The 18,230-nt window shown below is 40.6% G+C and overlaps 1 protein-coding gene across 4 annotated transcripts in view; it reads right to left on the bottom strand.

Moving 5' to 3' along the window:
* Plppr1 (phospholipid phosphatase related 1) overlaps positions 1-15,830 on the bottom strand; it is a 133,582-nt gene extending 117,752 nt beyond the window's left edge. For 3 of the 4 annotated variants that reach the window (XM_038347219.1, XM_038347222.1, XM_038347221.1), the window contains exon 1: positions 14,932-15,118. The gene's annotated coding sequence lies outside the window, so the exon portion shown is untranslated. Of the gene's footprint in view, positions 1-14,931; positions 15,119-15,697 lie in introns of those variants that run through there. The other variant, XM_038347220.1, reaches the window with a different exon arrangement.
* Between the last annotated feature and the right edge of the window lie 2,400 nt (positions 15,831-18,230).

Below are 18,230 nucleotides of genomic sequence, written 5' to 3'. Positions count from 1 at the left end.
TTTACTCTGGGGAACAGAGCGGCTATGTGTTGGTGAGATACTCTGTCTCCCCCACCTACCCCAGGAAGTCACCGTCAGTGCCCCTGAGCCATCATGACAGGGCGATTCATCAGCTTTGTTAGACCCTGTTGATCTAACAAGGACCAGGAAACGGAAGCCAGGGGAATCCCTTTTGCCACAGGAAATCTGGGACTGTTCCAACAAAACTCTGGGGTGAGGCATGGTTTCTCCACATTGGTGCATAATCAGTGTGTATTCTGCCACTGGGCCAGCCTGAGAATTTCGAAAGAGCATAACAAATGGTATTTTGATTTATGAATCTCCTTGACAAACACTGAGCACCGGACATTCCATGCCCGGATTCCATGAGTATAGCCTTACAGTTTTAAGTTTTACACTTAACGGTTTGATATTTTTTTGTGTTGATTTTATCTAGCATAGAGGTGTGCTGAGAAGTCTTTCTAATACTGCAAGCTGCTACTCTTACCCTGCATTCCAGTCCTTCTGCCCCGCATCACCTCCCCACTTCCTATCTATGCTACTCAGCAGTTGACACACTATACAGTGTGTTGGGTATATTAATTGTCTTCCTCACTGCCTATTTTGCTCAGCGGTTATACTCACTCCAAATAGTGTTTGAAAGGCTGAAATTAAACTCATAATTACAAATGAGTGCCAAACAATACCTCTTCCAGACTGTAATGGGGTATAATTTGACAAGAAAGTCTCATTGAAAGGGTGATCTTTGGATGCAAAGGAATTAGGGGTAGGAAACGAAATGTACTAGTTGCCAGGAGTTCTTGAATGAGACAATATAGGACAGTATGGCTGGAATACAGAGAGCATAGGCAATGGGGACCTAAGAAAAGACTGAAGCAAGGGATATATATGCCCAAATTAAACACTAGTGCAGTCTGACAAATATAGCCCTGAACCCGGTCACGATCTAGAGCACACATTCCTGAGTGTGTCTATTACTCTGTCATGAGAGGTCAAATCTAGATGTGTGTGGTGTTCTACCTACGCTAGGTCTTCTGCAAGCCCTAGTGAATAAAAGCTCCATTCAGCTCCTGTTTGGTTTTCTCCTGTTGTCCTTGAGTGTGTAGATGTTACAAAGAAGAAGCTCTTATACAGTTCTGTGTAGTCGGAAGGAACTGGTGTTCGACGACCTTAGCAATATGTATTAAACGTTCTCATTATTCAAGCAGATAAAAAAATTATCAGTTACTTATCATTGTCTAATTCCTAGGGCACCTAATTTGTTAACATCTGTTTTCTAATGTGAAGAAAGCTTCGCATGAGAATGTAAAGCAATTTCACAATTTTCTCACAGAGAAACCACAGGCAGCCAAGCAAGTGGCAGGATGCAGGATGTCACATGGAGGGAATCCATGTTTCTGAGGCTTGAAGAGAAATTTGGATAATGAGATAAGGAGGGAGCTGAACCAATCAGCAGGAAAAACTTAAAGAGCCCTTGTGGGTTCTGCCTGAAGCCCTTAATGAACTAAGTTTTCACAACACCAAGCAAATTCAATTGAGAATATGCCTCCAAAATCAGGCTGCAGCTAAACGTGCAGGGCATTTTCTTAGTGATTTATGTGGGAGGACTCAGCCCTTTGTGGGTGTGGCCACCCCTGAATTACTGGTCCTGGGTTCAATAAGAAAGCAAGCTAAGCAACCAATGGGGAGCAAGCCAGTAAGCAGCACCCCTCCATGGCCACGGCTTCAGCCCCTGCCTCCAGGTCCTTGCCCTGTTTGAGTTCCTGTCCTGCTTCCTTCAGTGATCGGGTTCATTGTGGAAGTGTAAGCCAAATAAACCAGCCTCACCTGCAACTTGCTTTTTGGTCTTTGTTTCATTGCAGCAATAGAAACCCTAAGAATCCATAAGACTTAAGCAGAATGCAGTGTGATTATAGCAAGTAAACAAGTAAATTTCCATATTTATCCAGCTTTGCATTAATGAATTAATGAAAACTAATAAATCTGCATGGTGCTTATATTCAAATCTATAGAAAGATTTCTCATAATCCAATGCTTTCTTATTATAATACAAACCCAAATGTCTCTTCTCCAGTATCTTGGCTATTACCCATAGTGACCAGCCAAACATGCTAACTCCCATATCTTTATGTGAACATCTGCAATGAATTGAAGCAACATTGCAACTTGTTCTATTTACGGTTCTGATATTCAGAAACTCATACTTGTGCATCTGACAATGTTTAGGAACCTTCCACTTGTATCCCTTGTAGGTTAAGGGCAAAAAAAGCCATGCCGTTAAAGTGACATTACAAAAAGCAGAGAGGTTTAATGCTGTTCATTGAAGCATTCGTGACCTGGAAGGAAGTTAAGAAATACTCATTTTTCAAGGGCAGTCTTCCTTCTTTCTTTTCGAAGGAGGAGTCTGGTGTTTTATATGCAGTTGACCGTCGAACCACAGACAACTTGTGCCGCTAACATGGTTACATTTCTTTTTTTAATTTCCTGAACATTTTGAATGTAAACCACTGGCTAGACTGACTGGGGAAATGAGCAGTTTTCTGAAGTGTATTTGCATTTACTTGGAATTCTTTTTTTTCAGCACCATGATTCTTGGATAAATCTTTGTGCAATCTTGATGGATAATTAGATTGTAAGTGTTTACCCAGGAATTTGATCAGGTTTCTGTTCTCCATCTCAGAGCTTTCAGCTGATTTGCGGTTCACGTCCAGCAAGGAATCCTTCCCACAGATTGAAAGGGGCGCGTTTAACATTTCTCATTTGTTACCGTACTACATTATGTAATTTGTGGTCCTTATTTCTGGACAAGGGAAGAAAGATTCCAGTGTCATGATAAAATGGATTTCCCATGTCATTTTGATCAAGGAAAAATAAGTAACTGTGTCCCCAAAGCAAAGATGAGAGAAAACACAGCCAGGCATCTTGTCCTACCAGCCAGACAGGCCTTTGCAGAGAGAGGGGTTTCATGGGGCTCCCACCATAACCTTTACAGTGTGGATGACCAGCCTGCTTTCCTGTGAGAGAAATCAAGGAGTAGAAAGTAACCTACTCTGCCTGTAGCAGTTGAGTGAATGTAGTTCCCCAACAAAGAGCCATAAAACCAGTCTGGGAGGAGGAACGTCAGCTCTGAAATTCTGAAGAGCCACTCCTCTCTGCTCACCCACTTCCAGCAGGCCCAGGCTCTGTCCAGGTGTGCCCACTGGGATGCCAATTGCCATCGATGTATCTAACCCCTGACACCCACACCTCTGACTCTCCCTTAAAGTAGTGCCGTGGCTGAGTCAAGATGTCTCTGAATCCACTTTGTTCTGGCACAACCAAGTAACAAACAGTAACCTTTTACCCCTTTTTGCTTCAGTCTTAAAGGTTCAGTTCTGCCACAGAAAGTAGGATGCAAAATTGTGTAGCTTGGCCCAGAATGGTTGCTCATTTCACCCTGTTCAGTTCCTGTGAATGCATGAATCTTCTCTGTCTCTCTCTGTCTCTGTCTCTGTCTCTGTCTCTGTCTCTGTCTCTGTCTCTCTCTCTCTCTCTCTCTCTCTCTCTCTGTTTCTCCCCTCCCCTCCCTAAGCCTACTGCTCTCCTCTCCTCCCCTCCCTTCCCCTCCTCTTCTCCCTTCCCCTCCTCCCCTTTCCTTGTCTTCCCTCCCTCTCCTCTCCCTTCCCCTCCCTACTCCCTTTCTTCTCTTCTCTCCTCCCCTCCCTGCTGCTCATCCCCTCCCATCCCTTTCCCTCTTCTCCTCTCCTTTCATCTCATGCTGCTCCTTCAGGTTTGCTAATAGAAGTGGCCGTTTTACCCTTGTCTTCCTGGACTCTGTGCTCTTTTGCACCGCGCAGCCTGGTGCTGCACCGCAGTCCTTCCCAATCTGCTCTCATTTAGTATTTCTCCTCGCTCCACAATCCACCATACCCTCATAGAAGCCTGAAAACTTACAATGATGGATTGCTGAGTTTAAGAGGCCCAGCAGAGCTATGGAGTTTATAACGCCAGTAGCAATCTCCTGTCCTACCTCTGCCTAGTTTCTTGCTCCACTCCAGACAATTATTGCTGAAATATTTTTACTGTTGCCTCTGCTAGAAGTAATTAGATTCACACATGAAAGCCAAGTAATGCGTTTAGTATCTTTATAAAGTAAAAAAGTAATTTTAACCTCAAAATAAAAAAGAAAGCCTCAAAGAAACTATATTAACACAGAACAAACTACAAATCTTTCAAACAAAAACTCAGATGATATTGAGGCCAGTGTTCTTATTTAAATCTCAATAATAACAAATATACTACATGCGTCTTAAGGATATGATTTCTATGCTTTGCATTAGTCTTATTTCTTATTTTAACAGAATTCCTAAATACCTAGAATAATTATATTGATTATTTTAAATTTTCTATGTGATATAAACTTATTTTTCACAGTGAAATTCCAAGAAATTCAAGAAGAGCAAGTATGAGAAATCAAGACCACTACTGTTGAAAAATGGAGTTCAGGATCAAGAGTTATATTTAATGATTATCATTCATATATAGAGAGGTTTTCTCCAATATACAGTCTTACTTGAAACATTTGTTTTAATTAAAATTGACTATGTGAAAAAGATGTAAACTAAATCTAGAATACATGAACTTATCCCAGGAAAGGCAATAAAGAGGCCATTCAGCCCAAGCCTCCCTTCTCTCCACTAAAGGGCTGATCTTCTAAGTCATAGGAGAAGCTGTTAGTTACCTCACCCACACACCTCAAGTCTTGCCCCTTACCCTCCTTTGGTTTAACTTCCATCTGCAAGGACCAACCTGCACCCAGAACACATTAGCTGATGGAGAGGATAGGATGTCCGTAGAGCAGGCTGGAAGGGTCGTAGAATCAACGCTCCTGAAATCAACCCGTGACCATACTGGCAGGTAGGTGAAAGTACCCCAGCTCCCTGAGCCCTCAGATAAGGGGAATCTTCCACTTTCTTATGGGCTAAGCTGCAGTGACTTCAGAGTTAGCTGTCTCGATTCATCAGCTTTCTTCTTCCCCTGCCCCACTTTCCTACCCCACTACTGATGCTTCTGGATTCCCTACAGAAAGTGCTAGCACTTGCTTTGTTATCTGAAGGGCCGTTTCTCTGAAGATCCAAAGTAAGACAGAGGCCAGCCCCTTTATGGAAATCTTGACCCTACCTTCTTCCTCCTCACTTTCATTTCTCTTGATCGTCTCCTTTTCTGCGAACAGCCAATCTTGTCTCACCGGATGAAAATACTCCTTTGTACCTGCTTCTAGAGCCTTCCTTCCAACCCTGCCCCCTTTTCCTCTTCAGGCAACCCAAAGAGTGACTTCTGCATTTTTTGGGCATCTTTACTGGTCACAGTAAGACTTCTTTACCTAATTCTTTATGAAAGTCCTTTTGACGAAAGGTCAAGAATAACCTTTTAAACGCTAACTCCAACTAGATGCTCCTGACCTTAATTTGCCAGATTCCTCTTCAATCTGTGAAGAAAGAGAGACAATCTTCAACTCCAACTAAATCTGAATTTCGTGACTTTGTTCTCTTGATTTTCTTCTGAGATTCTGATTGCCCCTTTTTATTTTACAGACTTTGCTGAGATTTATTCTGCAAGACATCTAAATATTAATGTCACCTAGGGTTCTTTTCACAACTGCCTCTTTCCCAGGCAATTTCACTTAATCATAATGGTTTGCCATTATTTATCTTTAAAGCCCAAGGCTGGCCTGGACATCTCCATACTCCCCTCTCAGCCCCCTGAGGACTGGGATTACAAGTATGTGTTACTGTGCCATGTGTGGTTGTCCTGTTCTTTTAACCATCAGAATATGTTAACAGTGCTCAAATTCATACATTCAGGCTTGATGCCTCTTCTGAATTTAAACACATATCCCTACCACCCCAATAGATATACTACTGGATACATACAGGAACTTTGTGATGGTTTGAAAGAAGATGGCACTGAAAGGGAGTGGCACTATTAGGAGGCGTGGCCTTATTGGAGTAAATACGTCACTGAGGGTGCAGGCTTCAGGGTCTTTTTTGATCAAGCTTCCCTCAGTGGGACAGTTGACTTCCTGTTGCCTGCAAGACGTAGGATTCTTAGCTAGTCCTACAGTACCACTGTCAGCATGCCACCATGCTTTCTGCCATGATAATAGACTGAACCTCTGAAACTGTAAGCGAGCTCCCTCAATTCAATGCTTTTTTTTTTTTTATAAGAGTTGCCGTTGTTATGGTATCCCTTCACAGCAATAAAACCCTAAGTAAGACAAACCTAAAGTTCATATATCCAAAACTGAGCTCACCAATTTTAGCTCAAGTCTTCTAGATTCTATACCTTAATGAAAACTCCCCATTTCCCATCTCAGGGATCATGACTAATTAGTAAGCAGATGAATTGTTACTTCTAAATATTTCCAAAACATGTCATCTCCTGTCCATCTCTATTATCACAGGAAATCACATGAAAAAGGAAGATGTATAAATTATAGTATGGGCATGTCAAACTTGTTGTTGTGAAAGCTCATTGCGATTCTTCTGATGTCCCCTCGTGCAGCATGATAGCCTCCTACTTGAGATACTTATCTCTAAGCTTCCTCCCACCCAGAAATCCAGCCTCAATCCGGCCACTAAATGATCATCGTGTAGTCAGTGAGCCAGTGTCAATGTCGGGCTCTGGCACATGAAAGATAAGGTTTAAGCTTCTTTATATGTCATGGAGGGACCTTTCATATCTTAAGCTTGACTTTTGCTCGACATCCGCAGTCACTTATAGCTCCCAGCAAATGCTTAGCAGAGGCATGCCTGAGCCTTTGGCTTCTCAACAGCAGCTACTTTATCTGTCTGGAGCCCTTCTCATATCCTTAACTGTTTGTTGACACTGTACTCTTTCATTAGAATCTCCCTTGAGCCTTTCCTCTCTGTTCCTCTCTGACCACGCAAGACCGAATTAACAATGTCTTTGGCACTTCTGTTACATATACATTGCTCTTTTATTATGTGTATCACATCTAGTTTCATTTATTGATTCCCGAGAATATTTTTAATATTAGATGGCAAACTCCTCCACCTACAAAAACAACTCAGTACCTTCTGCTAAATGCTGTTCTAGTGGGTACAAATTACTTTGAAGGAGTTTGTGTACTTAGCAGTTAATCGTTATATACAAACTTAAGGGTAAGGTCAATGTCCATTATTTTTTAACTGCTGCAATCCAGAGGCCATATACTTTGTCTACCAAAAGATGTTTCAATCAATTTTTGTTGAATGGTTAGCTAACTCCTTGTAGCTACACAGGTTTAATATTACTAGCTCACAGAAGACATCCATAAATGTTCAAATTGAATGACAATTGTCACACCCAAGTAACATGGGAAGCTAGGAAAGTGAGTGTTTGGGGGCAAGCATAATTTTTGCATAATTTTCCAAATTCCTGTCCTTTCACTTTTGCTTTGGCGATTTCATTAATCAAGAAACCTGGTGGTAAATTAGACCAGTTAGAAAGAATGGAAAATGGGTTGCTTTTGCCGTTCCTGCTTGAGTGGGTTTATACTAGATTCTTTGAGCTTTATATGGATGAGGATTAAAGCTATGCTTGATCTTAGAATAAAGTATACATTGATGAATTAGCACTCATTTGTAGCTCAGCAAGGAGGAAGCAGCTGCATGGATGCCTCATAGCTGCCAACCCTTTAGGAGGGAATAGGGGAGGGGAAGTGAGTACCGCTGCCTCACACAAGACTCCCTGTGTGGCTTCAGCATTCACCCTGAATGCCAAAGAATCCGGCCCTTTGCTCCTTACTTAATAGGATGCTTCTCTGCTCTCCACTCTCTGCACTGTTCCTAAGCAACAGCCCCCCATCTCTTATATCAGTAATAGCCAATGACTTCCTTTGCTTAAGAAACCCTCATGTATCTTCCTTTGAAAACAAGTACACATATTTGAAATCAAATAAACAAACAGGACAATGGATATGACAAAAGTAACTCTAGTATAACCTAGATTTATAAAAATTGTGCTCTATGGAAAATATTACCATCTTATATCTAAGTATTATAGTTTCAAAAGTTTGTCTTCCGGGAAGGTTTCCAAAGCATCATCCAACCAGGTCAAAGGTTAAGAAATATTTCTAGTTTCATATTATCTACTTCATAGAATATTTATCTATTAGCCACACATGGCTTTATAATCTGATTTGACTTTTAAAATAATAGCATTGATTAGTGATATAAACATGTTTCCATTTCATTAACTCACACATCATATTGTAAGATAACGGCTAAGAGGGGAAATTCCTTTGCCTAGAAATGGTGATGCTGCTCCACCATGCAGCACAGCAGACCGGCAAAGCAAAGTGTGGGTGTACTGAGGGCAACATGCGCCCCTCAGCACGCATGCAGGAAGGAGACTACACCAAGCTACAGCCACTGCCCTTCAAGGCTTGCTGAAATATCATTTTGTGTGAGGCAAAATTATATTTTTTAAAATATGTACATGAAATCTGAATATACAGCTATCAAAAAAGCAACAGGTTGTGATGTGAGGCTTCCTGGGGCAGTGGGCCTGAATAGGAACCAGAGCCAAGTGGCTCTTGCTATAGCCAAATATAACTGTGTGTTTCATAGAGTCTCTCAGAGGAAGGCACAGTAAGAAATGGACAGGAGGAAGCAGTCACCAGATTAGTGAAAACCATACCAGATTTCTAGTGAAAAAATTAAAATCAATGGTCTAAAAATGAAACAAACAACCACAAAAGAACAAATTTTAAGATAAGCATTTGAGACAAGAAGGCTCAGCCAATCTTATGGAACACAACACTCCAAGTTAATTGTTCTATTGTTCTCTGTTCTGACATAATCCTCTGAAACTACTATCGGGAAAAAAAAATCAGTTCTGATATCTCTATGTGAAAGCTACAAAACTAAACAAACAAACAACAACCAAATTTCCACAACCACGAACTCTACAAATAAATGTCATTAGACATGGGTTGTTACAGAAAGCTATATAAGGAGTTTTAGGAAAGACCATGGGACTTCAGATAGGCAATTATTACAAGAAGTTGGAAAAGGTCACAGAGTGGAATGCAAGAAAAGAAGTGTAAAAAAACAATAAATATATGACAAGTAAAATCTCTTTAAAAGCATAGTCACAAATCAAAAGCAAACAAGCAGTCAAGGAACGTTGTGGGAAGTATTGAGGAAATAGCATGCAGCAAATAAATCAGATGTTAGTTTGATTATAAAGAAGATTATAGGTGTGAAAGGCAAGGGAAACATGAAATGCATGTAATCAGTGTTGATGACACAGAGCAAGAAAAATAGCAGGATGAAAATGTTCAAAGATATAGAGGAAGAAAGCAATCCTGGAGAAAAGATTTAAAACATGAGATGAAATGCACACACCTTCCCAATAGAAAATCTGGTGTGGTACTGATGAGATCACTAACTCCCAAACACAAAAATAAAAAACAACTATAGTATATATCGATCAAAAAAAGGCAAGGAGAATAAAATTACGTTGGCCACTAACTTCTCTATGGAGTATAATCAAACAATATGAATGGGATGAAAGGAAGGAACTGTGCCCATAGGAATCTCTTGGTGAGAACCTAATGTGAGGAAGTGAAGGAAGCCACTGTGGATCCCAAATGGAATAAAAGATACCCAGAGGGACTTTACAAACTACAGAAGTTTTAAGTCTATATAGATAATCTTAGCCGGTGTGCAATGCAGCAGTGACCACGCAGTCAGGAATTTTCAATCTATCAGGAACATTAGGATGGATAATAGATCAGGGGTAGGAGGCTTTTCCTGAGGTTAATGCGGGAAAGACTTAGCAAAGGCAAGAGGCCTTGACCCGACATCATGGAAGCAGGAAAGGCAAGAAAGAATATCTAAATTTATTCCAGGAAGGAATGTACAAGCAAGGGGTTTTGGCAAAAAGTTGGAAATGAGAGGTTGGAGGTTAGGGTTTAGACTGAAGACCCAAGACCTGGTGTGTAGTGATGAGCTGCTCTCGGCCACCGGCTAGCTTAAAACCCGAAATAACAACACACAAATTGTATTCTTTTAAACACTGCCTGGCCCATTATTTTCAGCCTCTTACTCACATCTTGACTAACCCATATCGAATAATCTTTGTAACACCACGAATGGTGTCTTACTGGGAAAGATTCAGCACGTTTGACCTGGTGGTGGCTGGCTTCATCGCATCTCTCTCTCTCTGAGGAGAGGCACGGCAGTCTCTCTCACTTAGGAGAGGCAGGGCAACTGTCTGAGCCATCTACCTCACTTCCTTCTTCCTGTTCTGTCTACTCCACCCACCTAAGGGCTGGCCAAGGCAGTTTCTTTATTAAAACAGAAGACCCTCCCACATCATTGGTGGTTGGAAATAGCTGTAAGTCATTCAGTCTTATGGGGCTTCCCATGGGTTGGATGTGTAAAAAGCCTCACCGATGGGGCAGATAAATATAAGCTGGATCACCAGGTTCATCTAAACAAGAGCATGGCCCATAGGCGATGAACTGGAGAGGGGGGTAAAGTAGATGCAGGCGCAGGGATGTTTACGATGAAGTGCCACTGAGTCACGTTCCTAAAGGGAGACCAGAGAAGACACCACTCTCTTCACATCTCTGGCAAGATGAAGAACCTCAGGCTTCTTAGACTTCATTCAGACCATCCTGGCAAAGTGGTAGGCAGATGCCATCCCAATTGCACAGATAGGAAGACCTTCCTTTGTCCATTCTAGGAAAGTGGGCATCCAAGTTTGTCTTCAGCTATGACCATGGTTCACAATATATCTTCACCCAGGAAAAGGGTGGCATCTCAGGTTTGAGTATTCAAAGAAACTTTGGAATCAAAACATGCTTAGACTCTTATTCCATTTCTACCACTTTCCTGGATGGCATTAGGCAAGTGAATTACTCTTGTGGGATGTTAGTTTAAGATGGTTACATTTGTTTATGCTGTGGGATATTTGTTTAAAGAGGCGAAGATGTGTTGCATTCTTTTCAGTTGCATTTGTTAAATTTTGTGAAGCCATGTTACTTTGCCTGCCTAAAACACCTGATTGGTCTAATAATGAACTGAATGGCAAATAGCTAGGCAGGAGAAAGGATAGGTGGGACTGGCATGCAGTAAGAATACATATGAGGAAAAAAAATCTAGGCTGGAGGAGGGGAAGAGAAAGAAAAGGAGGAGAGGAGGATGCCAAGAGCCAGTCACCCAGCCACACAGCCAGACATGGAATAAGCAGAAAAGAAAAGATATACAGAAATAGAAAAATGTAAAAGCCCAGAGGCAAAAAGTAGGCAGGATAATTTAAGTTATGAAAAACTGGCAAGAAATCTAAGCCTGGGTATTAAAAAACAAAAGAAAACAAACAAACAAAAAACCCTACAAATTACTTCTCCTGAGTCAGCTTTGAAAATTATCTCACAGGGTTCTTGTGAGGATTTCATTAGGTAAAAAGAGTAAAAAAGACAATAGAGAGGCCAAAATACAATGACATAAGACAGCCTAGCATGTGGAGCCCACACTTCCACACACCTATTGCACCAGGGACTGGTTTCCCACAAAGTCACTCACAATTCTCAAAGCCATGCCTTGTTTCCCCTCCGTGTATACACTTGTGGGTCCATCTTCCCCGGAAGTTCTACCCCTTTGTCCTGTTGTCTGTATCTCTTTCTCCTCAGTTCTGCCCTCCATCCTTCTTAGTCACAGGGTGTCTGTCTTCAGCACCATTTGCTATTCTATCCCTCCCTCCTAAAGACTTAGGACTCAAAATACATGGAGCCAAAAAGTACTTGGTATGAACACTTGTCCTACTGATTCCCAGGGCAGAGCTGAACCCTAGGATTATGAAGAAACATCACTTTCATTTGGATTCAAGCGGCTGTTTTTTGGTTTTTTTTTTTTCTGACACTAGCCCAAAAACAGAAAGAAAAAGAAAGAAAAACCCTCCAGTAATTCCTTAAAAAAAGAAAAAGCCCTCACTGTGAAGGTCTCTCATGAATCATAAATGTACAGACTTTGAAAGTATACAAGATCTCTGGGCACTGGGGAGGCGTATGCTGTGCCACAGAGGGCAGCTTGTGGGTGAAGTTCATAGCAGATCATCAGATAAGCTAACATGCACCTGTAAGCACAGACACTCTTGTAAGCTGGGGGCTGAAGTCATTCTCAGGCCTCAGAAGCAATTCCTCATTAGTTCTAATGACAAGTGACTAAGCTGTGTTAGAACTGTTGAAGTTTTGCCAAATACTATGGTCTAGCAACACCCTGGTCTGGTTTTTTAAATGAAGCAATATAAATTAGAAACAAATACATTTTAGATTTCTAATATGGGGGTCACAAAATATCATCATCAGAAACAAAGTGTCTCTGAATCCTGCAGATGCTAGTGGCATGCATAGCTAGTAACATCTTAAGATTCTTAGAGGAGAACCCTTCTCTTTGAATCTAGGATAATGGCCTTGCATCCACACTTTGCAAAATCCCAACTAATTCAAGAGGATGAGGAGGAACACCTGATTTTTAAACATTCTCTGTAAGTAAGCTCTCTTAGCAAAGAGATATAATTTTCTCTGTGTGAATTCCTATTCAGTGAGGCTTAACATTGGCTTATTAGCAAGGATTATGGCAACTTCTCATCCAAGGCTTTAATTCCACGTCCTTTCTAACTACAATAAAAATGCATCTGCTTATTTAAGCAAACATTAACTCAAATAACATTTACTGAATATCTGTTTGGGGCCAATACCTGGGCTAGTCACAAGTGCACAGGTGATTACACCGTGGTTCTTCAAGGCCAAACACATAAATAATTATACTATGCTATAAGAAACACGAAAAGGCAAAGTGTTAAGGGCCCAGAGAAAGAACAAAGTAATTTTATCTAAATCGTAGGAGACGGAAATATTTCTGAGGAGGGTATCTTTAGGCAGGGATTTTCTTTTCCAACTTTACTTATATATTATTTTAATTTAAAAGCAGTTTGTATTACAGTGAACCATAAACAAGCATTGCGGAGAGTTATCTAATTCCTGCATATCACAATAAGTGGAATTTCTCTAGAGTAGTTAAATTTAGATTATATTTTACTTCTTATACTTTAAAAGACATTTTAAAAGTTAATAATCAGTGAGATGTTGTCTTGGTGACCAACAATAGAAACACAGCTGAGTAAAATGTGGCACTGAAGCATACAGATAGATAAATTATAATATAAATTTGAGTGAAAAACTAAAAGCAAAGAAATCAATATATGTCATATAGTACCATCCACATGAAGATATGGATTCAAATTTTTTTACCTGGCAAATAAAAATTTATGTGTGTGTGTGTGTGTGTGTGTGTGTGTGTGTGTGTGTATGTGTGTGTATATATATATATATATATATATATATATATATATATATATAGTACATGAGTTCAAAATCTGTATATATTGTAGATAGACTATATCAAACTAACACACAGAGTACCTTGACATGTGTTTTTATCTGCGGTGGGGACACTTAGTATCTACTTTCTGAGCCATTTTCAAGGGTATAGTATAACATTAAAGCTACAATCTCCATGGAATATAATAGAGTCATTGAGTTAATTCTTCCTGTTATCTGAGAGTTTACTTTGAGCAAAATCTCTCCAGTTTCCCCAGCCTCTGGTAACCACCATTGGCTCTATGTTTCAGTAAGGTATGAACCTGGAGGAAGGAAGCCAGACACACAGAAAGAAGGACTGAATAACAGGCAGGGGTTTTCTCAGCATGCAGAGAAGGGCTCAAAAAGAGTACCCAAGTGGTGAAACAGCATGAGCTGAGGCTAACAGTCCAAGGCGGTCGGTATACTGATAAAGCTGTAAAGAGTCTAGTTGGCTAAGGGGCTCACTACATAAACAGTAAGAGGGTGGAAACACACTAGCTCGGTCTGAGGAGAACAGTATTAACTGAGGGACTGCTAGAAATGCGCTTTATACCCCACTTGTGTGAGTCTCCTAACGCGATTATAATAAAATGTGCTGCAGTCTGTATGGCTTCAACAGGAAATAACTTTCTAGTAATTCTGGAGCCTAGAAAGCCAAGGTCAAGCTATCACCATGTTTGCTTTTTCCTGAGGCTTCACTACGACTCCCAGATGGTTGCTACCACGTGTTCTAAAAGTCTGTTTCTCTGTGTCTCCTAATCGCTTCACACAACCCTGGAGCCTCTGGATCATGGTCCACCCTAATGATTAATGTCTCAGGGGCCACCCAAACCATTAATGTTTCAGGGTACACCTTAAACTTTAATTCTATTTTAAATCAACTGTGTCTTTGTATGTCTTCCTGTCCTATATTTTTAATCCAATCATGTTCCCAATCAGGGCTAAACATCACTTTGCCAAATTTGCCATTTTACCATAGGCGAGATGACTTCTAGCAGGAAAAGCACAGAGGGAGAGAAGCCGTGCTGTAAGTATACATGGTACTTCTGCGTTTAGTCATTGCAAACCCATGCATATATTCCAAGAACTTTGTACACCAGTTTCTACCCTCACGCTTTCTGCCTGACTTTTCAAATATCTCGCATACACAACAACAATCAATACAGATCTCAACAAGTACTCAATTGTAGGAAGCTAAGGCCTGCCAAGCTGAGAGGAGCCAACCTGGAATCTGCCTGGAGCTGTCAGAAGTTCCAACTATGCCTAACCAATGAGGGCCGACAACACACAATGTCAACAGATCACAACGTTTGGGTGCTGGGAGAATATATGTGTCTCCTCCCCCTGTTGCTAAATGAATGAGTCTGCTGTAAGCCTTCTGCCTGACTCCCAGCCTTTGAGATGTTGACACTGTAACCTTTTATCCCCTCCCCCGAGGAAGGCATTAGGGCCCAGCAACACTGAATAACTTGAACCTAACTTCAGTTTCTCTTAAGGAATCTGTTTTATGTACTTACCAGCCTTGTTTTGTTTCTCCAGAAACCAGTAAATCTACCCTTCAAAAGTAAATTTTTTTTTTAACAAAAAGGTGTAAAACCTTAGTCTTTTATATAATAAAAAGGAGACTTAGAGAGTGGATTAGGTAGGAAGTCCTACCTTTGTAGCCCCTTTGGGGCTCAAGTTTCCCTCCTTTGAGGCAGCCGATTTAGGAGATTTACCCCTAGAGTCTATAAATGGCAAACTGGTAGAAGTTAAATTGGGCGGAGTCGGAGGGCAATGACACTACAGACCATTTGGATCTGGACCAAACCTGAGGTCCACAGTCCAAGCTTGATTGACAGTCACTTTCATCTTGGGCTTCAAAATAGCCATTCTAGGAAGACTGGATGTGTGAGGACATACGTTCTGTGATTTTGCTCAATACTTTCATTTATCTTTGCTATGTACGGACGTAAATTTTCTCTTCCAAATTGTTTACTCTCTTCTACAAGGTGGACATTCTCTTGGCTCAGTATAGTTATATGTAAATTGTTTTCATTTCCATGCCTAGAAAAATTAATACAAGGGAGCGCTCAACATGAAGACTACCTGCTGACTCTGTTGGCTCCACTTACACATTGTCTGGTTATGCCCTCACCAGGCAGCCCCCGGGAGAAAGAAACCCATTTATACAGAGATCCCTCCATCCCCAGGGCTCATCCCTAGTGCACCTGTGAAGCAAAAATTGCCACACTCAAATGAAAGAAGATTGCTCAGGTCAAGAGACAAGAGAAGATGCCTTACCTAGGATTGCAAAGGTACCCTGACTCTTGTAGTTACTTCTTCTCTAATGTCCACGTGTTGATTCCAGGCTGTCTATGTAGATGTGGCACAGCCGGATCAGCAGGGTCAGAGCTGACTTTCTTCCTAAATTATATCCATTTCCGTGTGTCCATCTGATTCCTGGTTCACAGCTGCCTTCTTTGTATATTAGGGGAAGGAGGGCTCTAGCAATTGTTTTTAAACATTAGAATCCATTACAATACTGTTTATTTACTATTTGATAAGTACATTTTTTTCTGTTACCCAAATGTGAAGATTACTGATTTATAGGTTATTTTTTTTTTGTTGTTTGTTTGTTTTTTTTGTTTTTTTGGTTTTTTTGGTTTTTTTCGAGACAGGGTTTCTCTGTGGCTTTGGAGCCTGTCCTGGAACTAGCTCTTCTAGACCAGGCTGGTCTCGAACTCACAGAGATCCGCCTGCCTCTGCCTCCTGAGTGCTGGGATTAAAGGCGTGCGCCACCACCGCCCGGCAACAGTTAACTTTTTTTTTTTTTTTTTTTTTTTTTTTTTTTTTGCTTTTTCGAGACAGGGTTTCTCTGCAGCTTTTTAGAGCCTGTCCTGGAGCTAGCTCTTGTAGACCAGGCTGGTCTTGAACTCACAGAGATCCGCCTGCCTCTGCCTCCCGAGTGCTGGGATTAAAGGTGTGCGCCACCACCGCCCGGCTTTATGGGTTTTTTTGAAAGAAATTGATTTACAAAACACTTACCAATTACAAAATTAATGTTTTGCCAAGAGGCCTCATGGAATAAATAGGTTCTAAAGAAAAGAACTAAATTCACCGCTATATGGGATATGAGTCACTTTGGGCTGCTTCTCTGCCTGCCTGGAAGGAAGCCAACTCCATTGTGTCCAGTGCTGTGCAACCTGCAAAAGCACTCGCTGCTGGAGTTAATGAGGACTGCGGGCTTAAGGGAGAGAGTATCATTACTTGGAAACCCTAGAAATCATCACCACCCAGCATAAAATGAGGAGAGAGAATCTGCCTTTAGAAACTGGTCTTAAAGTTCTTTATGAACTAAAGTACTATATTTACTTATTCTAGTGATGTTCAAAAAAGCAATCATGATTCTTAAAATTTGGAGTATAAGAAAATTCTTGATAATTGAGTATTTCTGTGTAATACCTATTTGTATTTAAACCTTCACAACAATCCCAGTAACTAAGAAGACAAGCTTTGGGTCAGGCAATCTTGTATTAGACTCGGAGCCCTTCTTTCACTGTATGACATCTGTCTGCTCACTCATCTCTCTGTTTTTAACCTCATTTGTACAATGGATGTTAGGTTATCATATCTACCATGCAATTCTGAGGCAAGAAGTAAGTGAAATTATATATATGGCATTTATCAGGGTATCTACCAGGAAGTACATTTTCAAATCCACCTCGCATCTATTATCTGTATCTGTCTATCTAAGAAAAGAGCTAGAGGAAAATGAATATATTTGTCACATATATTGTTACAATTTTTATAATAAAACAGTAAGTGAATACGAGTTTATGCCCCCATAGATTTTGACAGCCAGGGCCACATGATTATGATCTTTGACAAACCAATAAATTATAAAATTATTATTTCTGGCTTCAGTTTACAAATGAAGAGAGTAAGATATGGGAATTCCTTTCACAGAATGGTCTCAGGGCCAGGAACTCTGGTAGATCTATATGGATCCATAGCTTGTTTTCCATAATACTAGCTAAAATGAGATGGGCAAGAGGACGGAGTTGTTCTAATGAATGCATATTTATAACCTAATTATGCATATGCATAAAAGTGGTCATGATAAATTTATGCATACAGCCTCATTTATTCTGTCTCTTTACTGTGTATCCGGGTAAGTACAAAGGCTCAGGGATCATAGTGAAAGGACCTGGATTCAACCTCCGACTCTTCTTAGTTGATACTCTATAACAATACCTGTGGGTGACTTGATTTTATCTACACCATGGGGATAATGGTATATATGCTGGGCTATTTTAAGGAATATATGAAGCATGAAAGTTCAGATACTCAGTAAAATATGATAGGTAACAGAAAGGAATATTATTACGAATCTATTCAGAGGCCGATAGTTTTCTCTCATTGCATCTTAGCCCAGGAGGTAACATGATAAAGAATGTAGCTCTTTAAGGCATTTTCATCACCAATACCACCAGTGCTGCCAAGTATGAGATACAGACTGTCTGCTCCGCCAGGAAATTCTACCGAAGGGACTAAATGCAGCATGCTCTCTGTTCTCCATGCTGTGCTCCCTGAGACAGAACCTCACCCAAGGCATTGGTGTCTTGCATTTTCTTTTAACTTGCTCAAAGGCAGAGTGTAGGCCCACAGTCCCTTTCATTATGCTTTGTGTTTCTCTGTATCACACAAGTAGAACTGACAAAAGCACAATCTACTTCCATACCTACTAACACAAAAAAAAAAAAAATTCTTAAAAGTCAACAAGACGGAATTGCTAAAATTCGTAGAAAAAATGCACACATAACTTGTTAGCCAA

Source organism: Arvicola amphibius, chromosome 11, assembly GCF_903992535.2.
Source record: "Arvicola amphibius chromosome 11, mArvAmp1.2, whole genome shotgun sequence".
Taxonomy (NCBI): domain Eukaryota; kingdom Metazoa; phylum Chordata; class Mammalia; order Rodentia; family Cricetidae; genus Arvicola; species Arvicola amphibius.
The sequence above is the reverse complement of the archived record's forward strand: the minus strand, read 5'-3'. Positions and strand labels throughout refer to the sequence as shown.